The sequence below is a fragment of the Panthera uncia genome, chromosome A2 (genome assembly GCF_023721935.1).
Source record: "Panthera uncia isolate 11264 chromosome A2, Puncia_PCG_1.0, whole genome shotgun sequence".
Lineage (NCBI taxonomy): Eukaryota > Metazoa > Chordata > Mammalia > Carnivora > Felidae > Panthera > Panthera uncia.
This window is the reverse complement of record NC_064816.1, coordinates 19735076-19749443: the sequence shown is the minus strand read 5'-3', so window position 1 is coordinate 19749443 and position 14368 is coordinate 19735076. Positions and strand designations below refer to the sequence as shown.

Genomic DNA, 14368 nt, shown 5'->3' with positions numbered 1-14368 from the left:
CAGAATCTGAAGCCGCCTTCAGGCTCTGAGCCTGACGCAGGGACCGCGAGATCATGACCTGCGCTGAAGTCGGACACCTAACTGACTGAGCCACCCAGGTGCCCCAAAGGTCAAAATCTTTGATTCCAGGGTTGTTTTTTCTCTGATATTGAATTGTATGTGTTCTTGTGAGCAGCCTCAGACCCTTGACGAAGTGAAGTAGTTTTCTGGAAAAGGATAAATAGGTTTATTTATTCAGCAAATACTTACTGTGCACCCACTGTTTACCAGGCATTGAACTAGATTTTAAGACAGAACAAGGCAGATGTAGTCCTGTTCTCATGGGATGGATGGTCTAGTGGGGGAGACTATATGTGTATATATATATACATATGCATATACATGTATATGCACATATATACATACATATACACACGCATATATAGTAAATACGAGCCCATGTCAACATGTGACCACGGAATGAGCGCTCACATAGGTGGTCTGACAAGAATAGGGGCTGCTTTGTTTGGGGTTTGAGGAGGCCTCTCTGAGGAGGGGATGTTCTGATGGTGAAGTTCCCCCTCTGATGTTCTGAGGAGGTGAGTCCTAATGGACCAGAAGGAGCCAACAAGGATGGGGGTAGAACAGGCCAGGCTGGGGAATCTATGCCCTTGGCCACCTCCAGCCCTGGCCGGTGCACTTTATAACATGGAAAGTTGGGAACACCAGCCGTCTTGCCCAGGGCTGAGGAGGCATGGGTGTGTTTCATTATATTACTGTTATTATGACAAATATGTGAGCAAGAAAACATGGGCGAGAAGTCTGTGGGAGGTGGGCATGCTCGAATGGGCTCTCTAGAACTTTGAGGACCCTGAGGAGGGAGAGTGGGTAGGAGCTGGAAGGCCTCCAAGCCTCTGAGGCCTCACTGAAGTCACAGAGGCTGGCGTAGCATGAAGGGCAGCAGAGGCAGCCTGAGCCCAACTAAAGGGCCCTGAGAGCCAGCCAAGAGATGGACCTTACTGTGTGAAGTTTGGGATTGGGAGACAGCTCTGAAGCCTTGAGGCTCAACTTCAGCAGACCCTGGGCTTCAGTCAGGGTGGCCGTGCCAGACCCAGCCAGGGGGGGCTAGCATGGGGCAAGGCCACCCATGACATTTACCCAGCCTCCAGAACCCATCCGGCTTGAATGCAGCACCCTGGTTGTGACACGGGCTTAGTGCTTCCCTCTAGGTAACTGTCACCATGCCACCCAGGCCCTAGGTTCCTCTTTTCTGAGCTACCCACATCAAGGTCCATTGGGATTTTGCCTTCATTGCTCTGACTTGGGGAGAAGGGTGCTTGAGGGGGTCAGCAGTGCTGGTGGCTCACAAGAGAGGTACTCAATGAACATTTGTTGAATGAACAGATGGATGAACGAGCAAATGCATGCATGAATGAATAAATGGAATGGGTAAATAAATGAGGATTTGCTGGGGACTGTGTGAATGCATAGGTTTGTGTGGGTTCTTAGGCCCCAGAAATGGGGCAGTTTGTGGGCAGATTGTGTCAGCAAGAGGCAAGTGTGGAAAGCAAGAAGCAGATGGTTGGTCAGCAGATAGCCCAGAGATGGAAAGGGGAATTCGCAAGGTCATCTAACAGGCACCCCCTTGCTTGGGCATTTATAGGAGCTTGCCCTGGGGAGATTTGTGAGCGCCCACATTCTGAGCATCCTGCCACCACACCTCCTCTCATCCATATACAAGCACACACTGGGGGGCGTCTGGGGGGCTCAGACGGTTAAGCGTCCTACTTTGGCATGGGCCAGGATCTCATGGTTCGTGGGTTCGAGCCCCACATAGGGGTCTGTACTGACAGCTCAGAGGCTGGAGCCTGCTTTGCATTCTGTGTCTCCCTCTCTCTCTGCCCCTCCCCTGCTCGTGCTCTGTCTCTTTCTCTCAAAAATAAATAAACATTAACAAGCACACATGGGACCTCACAGGTGTCCACGCAGCCTCCTCCAGGCCTCCCTCTATGCTTATCCTGAATCAGGCCACCTCTGATCCTGGGCCTGGTCTGTGGAGCAGAGCTGGCATAGGATGGGGGCTACAGGACAGACCACAGGACAAGTAGTAAGTCTTCCCCATCCCAGACCTTTGCCCCTTCTTGTTGTCTTTCTCCGACCACCTATGTGGCCAGCACATCAGAGGATGACCATGACCGTGCAGCAGGAATGCTCTCATTTACCTCTGCCTAACTACATTTAGAAAATAGTTTTTCCACAGTTTCCCTGCATCTCTGCTGGTATCTCTGAAGTGACAAATCAGGTTTGTGAGTTCTTAGGGCCAAGTTTCTGCCAGAGCAACCTGCTAGTCACATTCAGAGGTGCACACACTGGATATCTCTCAAGTTCATTCATGGTCTCAGGCCCGCAGGTGCTAGAGTCACTGACACCACCTCTGCACAGCCACATGTCCAGCCCCTCTGATCATAGGAACAGTAACACACATGCTCATAGCCATATATAGCTGCAAAGTCACATTGCTACAGGCAGGCATGCTAGGGCAGCCACAGTGCACCATGGTTGTGACATTGTCATACATGAGGTCACACACGTGGGCTGAACCATGTAGGGTCACAGGGTTGTGCACATTACTTTGCCCCTCCCCCTTACTGCTATCCCAACCTCCCAAAGTGCTCACTACCTCGCTGGGATGTGTCATCACCATCCCTTCCCCAACCCACATCCCTGATAAGGTCAAGGCTAGCAAGAGCTCTATCCTTCCCTCAGCTTGCCTTTTCTGTGGCCATAACACTCACGGATGCCCTGATGGTCCTATACAACTCTGAAAAGTACCCAACGGGCCTGTGTGGACTCTGGGGCACTACAGTCAAGCTGTGTGATAATAACAGTCTCTTCATTCAGGACCTCAATTTTTTCACCTGTTTAATGGAGGCATGGACTTGGTGGTTCCAAGTCCTTTCTGGCACTCATGATAGGGACAGCTGTGATCCTGTGGCCCCTCAAGCATTTCCTGGGCCCTGGGCTCCTTGAGCCACCTGGCTCCTGAGATTCTACTCAAACCTTAAGGCAAATGCCTCTCAATAATGAATGGGCCCCCGTGAGGTTTCCTTGGGAACAAAGGAGAGCCCAGCTATGCTCTCACTGAAGGCCTGATACCTGGCTGTCTGTCAGGGTCACAGGAGGAGCCTGTGAGATAGGGCGCCACAAAGCCTGATCTCTGGGGGACTCACCCAAGCCTTCTTACAAGCAACACACTGGCAGAAAGAACCTTCTAGAAAAGCTGCCACATAACTCAACTGCAAGCTCAGGCAGGGTATCTCAGTACAAGAGACAGTCATTGTTCTGGAAAGGCCAGAGGCAGCCCCTCCTTCTTCCCCTTCTTGTTCCTGATCTTCCCAGACCCCTGGGGTTCCAGCATAACCAGTATGTCCCCCTGAGTTCAGGAGAGGTCTGTAGATTTATAAATCCCCCAAATCTAGTCAGCGTCACCATAGGGAGATTTGTGTACTTTCCAAAGAGTGGTTGTTGAGTGGCCAATGTGTGCCAGGTGCAGTGCAGGAGCCCAGAGAAAATAAACCAAAGTGCACCCGAAGTAGCACTGGTGCAGGACGTTTCACAGTGTTCTCTGGAAAAAAAAAAAAAAAAAAAAGTTCTGTGGTCAAGTAAGTTAGGAAAGCCTATTATATAATTCAGCTGGGCTGAACAAAGGTAAACCAGTTTCTTGCTTGTGGGTTTTGGCAGAGCCTGTATCAGGCTGTGTGCTGCAACAGTGTTCTGGGAGTGGGTGGAGAGAGAGTGTGAGTCTCATTTCCACCCTGCTTGCTTCTCCAAGCCTCTGGCCGGGCGGGAGACCTCGAGCAATGCTGCTTGAGGGGCACCAGGATTCCAGATTCAGCAGGGTGCTGGGGAATCTGAATTTCTGCAAGTTGTCAGGAGCTGCTGCCAGGACATCACTTGGAAAACCACTGATCTTAGAACAGCTAGAGGGATCTTTCTAAGGCTAAAACACAGAGGTCGTCCTCTGCTCAAAGCTCTTCTGTGGCTCCCTCTCACTCAGCAGAAGCCAAGTCCTCATGGAGTCTGTAAGGCCCCCCTACCTCAATGACACTGTCCCTCTACTTGTTTCTCTGTCCCCTAACCCTACCCAACAAGTCCCCACCTGGGGCCTTTGCTGTTGCTGTCCCTTTTGCCCTGTATAATGCTCCTCCCCCAGATCTTGGTGGGGCAATCATCCCTCATCCCATCATTCTCACCCCCAACCCAGCCTTGTACCCCTGCTCTTCCAAGAGGCCCTCCAATACCACGCTCTTTCCACAGCCCCGCATGTTGACTCCATGAGGCCAGGGCTGTGCTGTCTGATGACTCTGTTCCTAGCACCACGCACAGTGCTCAGCAAAGGTTGGGGGGACTGTTAAGTGAATGGAGCCCAGGACCCCAGCAGGGCTAAAACTTGGGCCTCCCAGGCCAGACAGGCCTGAGCATCTAAGAACACCCTCACAGGTGGACTCTGGATGGGGCCCTCTGGTCTGATGCCAGGTCTGGTGCCCTGGGAAGGGCTGGGGAGGAGGGCAGAGGTGTCCAGGCTGGGGCCGCGGGGAGTGGCCCTGTGGATGCCAGGTTCTGTCACTGGCTCTGTGAACCTTATCAGTGCTGACTTGCGTCCTATCCTTGGAGCACTCTGTGTTCCTGGTGCATCTCCCCAGAGGTCATGGAAGTGCTGATGAACTTATGATCCTGATGAGCTCAGAGGGTGTCCTGTGGCAGAAACCAGAAGTTTCTGAGGAACGGGGGCCAGATCTGTCTCCCCACTGCAGCCTCCATTGGCTCTGGCTTGGCCTAGGGGTAATCCCAGTGGGCAGCTGGGGGAAGGAGGGTTAGCCAAGCCTGTCTAACTGCCAGATGCAGAGGAGGTATAGGGAGGTTGTGGGGCAGTGGTACACCCTCCTCTTCTGTAAGGGGGGGGGGGTGGTTGCCCAGCACTTTCACCAGGGTGGCCTGTCTGATTCTGTGTCTTGTGCTGGCAGTACCCCTGTAGCCCTCCCCACTCATGTCAAGGCTGTGTTTGGGTAGCCTTGAGTAGCCCCCCACAGGGACTGTGTGAATTTGCACATGATATCAGTGGTGGCCTTGTTCAGGATTCCCAAGGAATTTTCTGGCAAGCAAGGCTTTGACTTTGGGCCTCCTGCCCAGTGAGCTGACATTAGGCCCTGAGCCTTGTTCTGAATGGCTCTGCCTGGTGGGTAGACGGAGGGCTGGGGTCCCTGGGCCACCTGTCCTGGCCTTCCTGTGTACTCATACTGCCGAGGCACACACAAGTGTGCGTGTATGAGTATGTAGGTACCTTCAGGAAAAGCCTGCCGGTCTGAGCTCCCACAATCTCCCCCCCAGTGTGCCCTGCTTTTTTAAACTACCATTTATTGAGAGCTTACTGGTGCCAGGCCTGTATTTTAATCCTTACAGCAACTCTGTTCCCTAGGGTTGTGTCTCTCAAAAGGGTATGTTGAAGTCCTAAACCCTCAGTACTTGTGGATGTGACTTTATTCAGAAATAAGGTCTTTGCAAATGTATTCACGTTGAAATGAGATGATACCGGATGAGAATGGACCCCAATCCCATGATTGGTGTCCTTACAAGAAGAAGGAAATTTGGATACGTAGGGAAGACAGCCACTTGAAGGAGGCAGAGAGTGGAGTCATGTGGCCCCATGCCAGGAACTCAGGGGCTACCAGGAGCTGGAAGAGGCCAGGAAGTATCCTCTTCTAGAGTCTTCAGAAGGAGGATGACCCTGTCGACACCCCAGCTTTTAAATTTGGGCCTCCAGAACTAGGAGAGAATCATTTTTTGTTGTTTGAAGCCACTTAGTTTGTGGCACTTTGTTACAGTGGCCCCAGTACCCCTAGCTTCTATTATGATCTCCATTGCATGAGGAGATGAGGCTCAGAGAGGTTGAGCTCCTGCCCACAGCTACACAGTAAGTCAATGTTGTACCTGTGATTGGAACCCAATCTGCACAACTCCAGCCTTTCCCTCATGGACCCTGGAACTATCACCTCCTCCCTTACCTCCATCCCCTGACCCACTAAAGCACACCAATCCCTAGCCTCAGGGGAGACCCCATGCCCTCCCTGCTAGTGGCCTCCAATCTTGTTTGCTGGCTCCTAGACTTTCCCAGTGTCCTGGCTTCCCCAAGCTCCAATCCTACCTCCCTACTCTTCCCTCACCACGCCCTGGACCCCAGCATGGCCTCAGTCCATGTGGGAACTCTGGTTGCCCCACAACCCAGCATCCTGCCACCCTTCCTGCCATCTCCATGAAGTCATATCTCCCTGCAGCTGGACCCCTTTCCTCCAAACAACCCAGGCCGCTCTGTTCTCAGACCTCTCCCTTTTCTGAAGGGGCTTCTTGGGGGCTGTCCTGCTGGGACCTCCATGCTCTCTCTTTGCCAAGCACAATACCCCCGGACACTCAGACTCCTGTCTTACCCCAGCTCCTTGCCAGTGGCCATAAGACCAAGCCAGTGAGACCTGGCATTTCTCCTTTCCCCATCCCCATGGGTCCCTGACCCCCAACTCTGTCCCAGAACTCCTGAATTCCTACACTTTGCTGAGACAGTAACTGGCTACCACCTCTCCCCAAAGAGGAATAGCCCCCTGGCTGATGTCACCCCCATGTACATCCCCCTTCACCCTGGGCTGGTCACCTGTCACACTTAGGGCTTTGCCCAGTCTGTCCATTTAAGCACCTCCTCTGAGTGCTGAGGTTTCCAGTCTCACAGAGTGGTCCTTATGAAGGGGAAGGCTGCACCCCTCGCTGGCACACCAAGCCTCTAATACTCCCCTGCTGCCTATAGGATGGAGGCTAAGTTCCCCTGCGTGGCCTTTGTGGCCTTTCCTGCTACTGTCCAGGCTCCTGTGGGCAGCAAGTTTCAGACAGACAGTGTCTGGGTTCTAGTCCTCTCTGCAGTAGGGCCTTCCCTGGTTCCCTGCCCCCAACCCGCTTGATCTCTTGCCTTTACCCTGGCCCAAGGGCAAAACTGACACTGCTCAAAGCAGGTGCAGATCTGTTTGGCCAAATCTGACACAGGCCTGGCATGATCTGGCAAATCCTGTGTCGGCCTGGTTGAGAGAGGAAAGGAGGGCAAGGCCATTACTTGCCTGATATTGTGCTGACCTTCCCTGGACAAGCAGAAGTTTGCATAAGAGAGGTCACCGGAGTCCCTGTGTCCATGTGGCATAGCAGGACACCAGCACGTGCAGGGTGTAGCAGCTTGTGTTGGCGCCCTTCCTGGTCCCCTCCCTCTTACAACTTTCATGCACACAAGGCCGACTTCCTTGCTGGTACTCCAGGCCCTGTGCAGAGGGCGTTCTTCCCCTAGATGGCCCGGAAGTGCCAGGCCTGCACCATGGCTATCGGGAATGTGAGGATAAACCCCTCGTCTCCCTTATTTTCAGGTGGGAGGGCCCCAAGGCACGTTCTGCATTGTGTCCCAGAGCTCTCCCATGTTAATGGGGCCCCGGTCACCCACAGTGGCCATCTGCTTAATAACATACTTTTCACTGGCTGCTTTCGTTTCTCTGTGTCACTTCCCCTTTCCCTACTGCTGTTTCCCAGAATCACCTCCCAAATAAATTACCCCTGAATCCTTTCTCGGGGCGAGCTTCTGAAAGAACCTAAACTAAGATATGCAGCAAACTAAGATATGCATAAAGAGTCTCACACAGGCACACATACACATGCAGCAGACACATACAGCCATGTAGAAGTGCTCAGTGACACGGCCAGGCACATGTGGTCAGTCGTACCCAGACACGCACACATATGCGTACACACACAGATACGCTCATACTCCTAGACACACGGACGCATCCTCAGTCATGACGCAGACACATGCACACACAGCTAGGCACACACCTGTGTCCGTTCCACGTGTGCTAGAGAGGGGACCAGAATGAACTGACCGGACCCTCCCTCCAGAAGCACGGAGATCCTCAGAAGAAGACCCAGGCCCGGTAGCCACAGAAGCGGAGGATCTGGCCTGAAGGAATCTGAGCAGCTTGAGCCCCATGGGGCCCAGAGGAGAAGCAGCCTTTCCTTCTACCTGTGGAGGGTGGGGGCATTTGAGCCAAGGGTAGAGGGTAGGATTTGCCCTGAGGGCTGAACACTGGGGTGTCCCAGGCAGAGGGAATAGTGTAGACCAGGCACAAGGGTGGGAAGGTCTGGCCCATGAGGTGGGATGGGGTGCAAGGCAAGGCTGGAGCAGGGACAGAGCAGATGGGCTGTGGAGAACCTTGCCTTATTCTGACAACCAGAAGGGAGCCATGGATGGGTTTTGACTGAGGGAGCACATGGCAAGCCCCAGGGAATACTGACAAGTGTAATCATCCCACATCTACGTCAAACCCCTTCTCGCCTCCTCGAGGACCATAAGACAAGTCCCATCCCCTCTGGAATTCAGTGTCTCCCTTGCACAGGTGGATGCTCAGGCCCCACACATATGAGTAATCTGTTGGGGGGTGAACCTACCTAGGACCCAAGGATGACTCACCACAGGAGGCCTTTGTCACCTGGGTGAACCTCTTGGCTCCTGGCAGCTGGGATGGGAGGGGCCAATCCCCAAGGAGCAGGGGAACAGATGGGTGGAAACTAGGCAGTGGAGGTGAGTCCACACCAGGCAAGCTTGTCACTGCCCACCTTAGCCCAGAGGAGCTGTGTATCTCTTCCATCCCATAACTTGCCCTTCTGGGGCCTAGGATGTCATTTCTCTGTGGAAGACCTGCTTGTCCTTGAACCCCCCTTCCCACATGCCTCCTCCTGGAAGCCTCCCATCTTATCCACAGAGGGACACCCCAGTGCTGAGCTGGATGGAACCCCTCAGAGGACACTCACTGGGCTCAGCTTGCTTGATGGCTCCTTCTATCTGATTCCCCTGATGAGCCAGGCACAAGGGCTCCTGTGTACCTGACCCTCCATAATGTAGTGACCCCAGAATAGGGCTAGGCACACAGCTGGTACTTCACAGATGCTTGTGGAATTGAATTGCCTGCTACCAACCCAATAGAAAGCCCTTCTCTCTGAATCCGGGCATCACTGGGGCCCTTGAAAGGGTTTCCTGGTGTCGCTTGGGTCCAGTGAGTCGGGTGACTGAACTGTCAAAGTTCTGGTGACCTTTCCCTGTGTCAGGCCGATGATGAGTGCCCAGCACCGCACTGGGCAGGGTGACCCAGCAGGGTATTGTTCCTGCTCTACTGGAGCTCATGTTCCCCAGGAAGATGCACAAGAAAGCAATTGCTCATAAGCACCCTGGAGGATGGAGGCAGGAGAGGGTCCCTGGGGTGGGCCCAGAAGAGGTGTCTCTGAGGGGTTCAGGCTGAGACCTGAAGGTACATGCATGAGGCAAGCTATGATCTCAGAGAAGGGCAGGCCAAGCAGAGGAAACAGTCAGTGCAAGGTCCCTGGGAGGGTCTGAGCTTGGAGTGCAAGAGGCCAGTGTGACATGATGAGGAAGGAGAGACAAAGGAGGTCTGGCTAGGCTTGCCTCCAGCCACTTCCCTCAGGAAGTCTGCCCAACTACATCCACCCATTGAGACCAGAAGGGCCTTAGAGGTTCCCTATGGATGTCCTTATTGGACAATAGGGAAACTGAGGCCTGAGGTCCTCTCAGAGCAAGTTGGGACCACAGAGCAAGTTGGGGTCAGAGTTGACACTTGTCTAGTCTTGGGTCCCTGGCCAGAGCATCATAGGTAGGTGAGAGCTCCCTTTGAAGGCAGGGCAGGGCTGTCCAGGTCCCCACTGTGCCCAGGGCTTCTTGGTGAGTTACCAGGACCATTACATAAGAATCACCCAGACCCATGGAGTCAGACTCTACAGCTGGCCTGGAAATCAGCATTGAAACCAACTATACCCTGGATTCTGGAAACCCTGTGCCCTAGGCCCTCTGAGCAAGCTCACACCCTTTGATGACCAGCTGGGAGACTTCTACAGTCCTGCTTCTTTTTTTTTTTTAATTTAATTTAATTTAATTTAATTTAATTTAATATTATTTAATTTTTTAAATGTTTATTTCTTTTTTTTGAGAGACAGAGACAGAGACAGAGAGTGAGTGGGGTTGGGCAGAGAGACAGGGAGACACAGAATCTGAAGCAGGCTCCAGGCTCTGAGCTGGCAGCACAGAGCCCAATGTGGGGCTTGAACTCATGAACCATGACATCATGACCTGAGCTGAAGTCAGACGCTTAGCCGATGGAGCCCCCCCCAGGTGCCCCTCTACAGTCCTGCTTCTCACAATGATGGGTGATGGAGAGGGGACATGAAACTACAGGATACACTGGAGCATATTCCTGACTATCAGCATGACTTGGAGTGAACTGGTCCATCATCAAAACATTAATTTGATATTAAAAAGATATTAGAAGAGAAGTAGATGCCAAACCGACTTGACTAAGATAAAATATGAGACAACAAAGGACTTTCTAGCATGGGGTCAGTCACCTCGGGACTCTTTTGGCCCCCATCTCTGCTTGTTGGGGGTTAAAGTCTTTTTTTTTATTTTATTTTATTTTTTTTTACATTTATTTATTTTTGAGACAGAGAGAGACAGAGCATGAACGGGGGAGGGTCAGAGAGAGGGAGACACAGAATCTGAAACAGGCTCCAGGCTCTGAGCTGTCAGCACAGAGCCTGACGCGGGGCTCGAACTCACGGACCGCGAGATCATGACCCGAGCCGAAGTCGGCCGCTTAACTGACTGAGCCACCCAGGCGCCCCTGGGGGTTAAAGTCTTAAGACCCTTTTAAGTTACACTGGGGCCTGAACTATGTAAGGGTTCTTAGTTTTTCCAATATGTGTTAGAATTAAAGGTTCTGGCTGTGCAGGCACACAGACTTGGGTTCTGATCCTGGCTCCCCACTTACTAATTCTGCACCTCAGTTTCTCCATCAGTAAAATGGACAAAATACTGCATCACTCCTGGGGTTGGCGCTAAGACTTCATGTGGCATTTGGGGTACAGTGACTCTGGTATATTAAAGTTATCAGTTATTTTATTGCTGACCCTATTCGAGGCCAGTTCACTGCACCGCAATTCAGGATTCCCTGGAGGGGGGAAATCCAATTGCCTTCTGACTCTGGGCCCCTGACCCCAGCTTCTCACTCCAAACGCTCTGGGGGCAGCCAGCAGAGTCCTGCTATGGAGCCCAAGGGGCTGTGGCCTGCATCTTCCCGTCTTGCCCCACATCTCTGGAGTTGTGCTGGTAACTCCAACCACCCCCACTCCTCCAGCTGGGCAGTGGGGCACCAGGACAAAGAGTTACCTTGGCTACTGCGGACTGGGTCTATGTTCCCCATGGCCTCACCAGAAGACTGAAGTCCAAAATGCTCAGTGACTTGCCTAAGACCACAGAGTCAATTCATAGTCTGGGGCTGTGCTGTCCAATACAGTGGCCACTGGGCACATATGGCTGTTACATTGAAGTTAATGAAAATTAAATACAATTTACAATTCAGTTCTTTAGGCACAGTGGCCACATTTCAAATGTTCAATAGTCACATGTAACCAGTGGCTACTGTATTAGCGTAGATGTAGAGAACATTTCCATCATCACGGAAAGTTCTCTTGGTCACTCTGGTTTAGAGCAGCTTGGGCCCAATGGCCTCACCTGGGGATCTTGTAAGACACTGGTACCTGGCCCCACCTGCAAAGGTTCTAAATGGCAGCCAGGGCTGAATACTGCTGCTCTGAAGCCCTGTCAGCATTATCTACCAGGAAGGTTCTCACGTTTGAGTTCAGACCTTTGATGGCATTTGCACCCCACCCCCCGCCCACCTGTGCAAAGCCAAGGCCAGGTGGCTTCAGTTTTTTGGGGTTTGTTCTATCATAGCTGGGCTTCCCTGGGACCTTCTCTTTTCCCTGGACAATGTGAAGGGGAGGGCCAGCATTTTCCAAGGGGTTGCTTGGGGCTGTGAGAGGGAGGGCATTGGTCATGCTCATGGGAGGACTCAGCACACAGAGGCGTCCACATCTGACTTGAGTGGATGGTGTGGCGTAGTGACTCTGTATCTTCACACCTCCTGGAAACTGGTCCCAGATCCACTGACATCACTGTCCCCAGGAATTGCCATAGCAGCTCTAGTCATGCATTCACTGTTTGCAATGTGGAAGGACAGGCTCAAGGTGAACGCTCACCTAGAGGGACACCCAGTGTCCCCACGGGTGTGAGCTTCTTACCAGAGTGGCCAATGCTGTTGAATGGAGGAGTAGGCCTGAGTGAGGACGAAGGCTTGTGGCCCCTTAAACCCCTCCTGCTTTGGGGTATGGCCTGTATTTAGAGAAGTTTGGCTTGTAGGGGTGTGCCATTTCCACAGGGGGTAAGACTGAGGCCCAGAACTGCAATGAGACTTCAGAGGGAAGGTCCTCCTGCAGGGGTCACTCCCAGTTCTGATAGCGTAGCCTCATCTGTGAGGGGTCTCTTTTGGCTCACCTCAGCCCAAGGAGGGGACAGACATGTGGCTAGTCCCCTGACCCATTGAAACTGTTCCCCATGATTCTTGCCAACATTTGTGTCCTTATAATCTGGCCCTACTTCTGAGGCCATCCACTTTGTCCCTGGTCTCCAGATACTCCACCCTCAATCCTGTCACCAGACTTTTGCCTAGTCTGTTCCCTGCACTGGAATTGTGCCCATCCTCTCTCCTGTCTACCTATGCCCTCTTTGTGCTCTGAAGTTCAGGTTTTCCTGCCCCCACAGAGAAGCTTTCCCCAATTACCCTAATCCCTTCCCCTTCTCACCTGCTGAGAACAAGTCCCACCCTTCACAGACCTCATTACCTTTTCTTTTTTTAAATTTTTTTAATGTTTATTTATTTTTGACAGAGAGAGACAGAGCATGAGTGGGGGAGGGGCAAAGAGAGAGGGAGACATAGAATCCAAAGCAGGCTCCAGGCCCTGAGCTGTCAGTAGCACAGAGCCTGACATGGGGCTCGAACTCACAGACCACGAGAAGATGACCTGAGCCGAAGTTGGACGCTCAACTGACTGAGCCACCCAGGCACCCCCAGACCTCATTACCTTCTGTGAGCAATATTGTCACGATTCATTTACTTAATTGGCAAATATTTACTGTGACCCCACTCTCTCTGGGGCCCTGTGCTGGGTGCAGGAATATAGTCACATCCTTTCCCTGGAACTGATGTTCTTTTTTTTTTTTTTTTTTTTTAACGTTTATTTATTATTGAGAGACAGAGAGACACAGAGCGTGAGCAAGGGAGGGGCAGAGAAAGGAGACACAGAATCTGAAGCAGGCTCCAGGCTGTGAGCTGTCAGCACAGAGCCCAACGCAGGGCTCGAACTCACAAACTGTGAGATCATGACCTGAGCCGAAGTCGGTCGCCCAACCAACTGAGCCACCCAGGCGCCCCTGGAGCTGATGTTATAAGAGGGGAGAAGATAACAAACCATCAAGTCCAGTGTGCCAGATGGCAATGCCACTTGTGGAAAATAAAATAGAAGGAAGGCAGGTTGGCATTTTAAGTAGGGTGGCCAGGGAAAGCCACACTGAGAAGGTGACATACAAATAAAGTCCTGAGAGGAGTGATGGGTTGAGCCAAGTGGACACAGGGACAATAGCCAATGCAAAAGTCCTGAGATGGGAGAACGCTTGGCACATTCCTATTCAAGGAACAGCAAGAAGACTAATGTGGCCGGAGCAGAGGCAGTCAGGGGAGAGAGGTAGGAGCAGAGGCAGAGAGGTGTCAGCGAGATTGTGGGAACAGAGGAGGTATGTGATGTGGTTGAGGTCACAGTAAAAAGTCAAATGTATTAAGTGGCAGCTCAGTATCCAGCTCTGATACTGATTAATAGCTCACGGAATCCTTCCTCCCCCATTGTAGCAGGTATGTTACGAGTATTTTACAGTCAAGGACATGGAGGCTCAGAGAGATGGTGTAACTCCTGGTAGGTCACCCAGCATGAAGTTGGCAGGGCCTGGGCTCACCCCAAGATATGCCTGACGCTGGGACAAGCCCTGAGCTGCCATGCTCAGTTTCAAGCCAGGCCACAGTGCAGGGCTGAGTGACAGAACTGATGGGGCTTTCCAGGCATGGGTTGGACTGGACTATGCAGGTGGGTGTGATCCCTACTTTTCCTCCTGCTTTCTCTGCCCCACCCTGAGGTGTTGGCTTTTGGGCAGGGGGTCTGGGAGTGATGACAGGGGGACAGTCTCTTGCAGGGGTGCCTACCCATGGGCTTTATACCAGGATAGAAACATTCTTGCCGCAAGGGGGCTTGAAAAAGAAGTTATCTTCTAGTCCCCCTCAACATGGAGGTGCCCCCCAACATTGAGGCCAGCAATGTTGGCTCCTCCAACGTTGAGCAACTTGAGGGACCCCCCAACATG

General features: G+C 52.3%; 1 protein-coding gene across 4 annotated transcripts in view; it reads left to right on the top strand.

The window, feature by feature from the left end:
* Positions 1-14368, top strand: part of POC1A (POC1 centriolar protein A) — a 101498-nt gene that overhangs the window by 7382 nt on the left and 79748 nt on the right. The window lies entirely within an intron of this gene.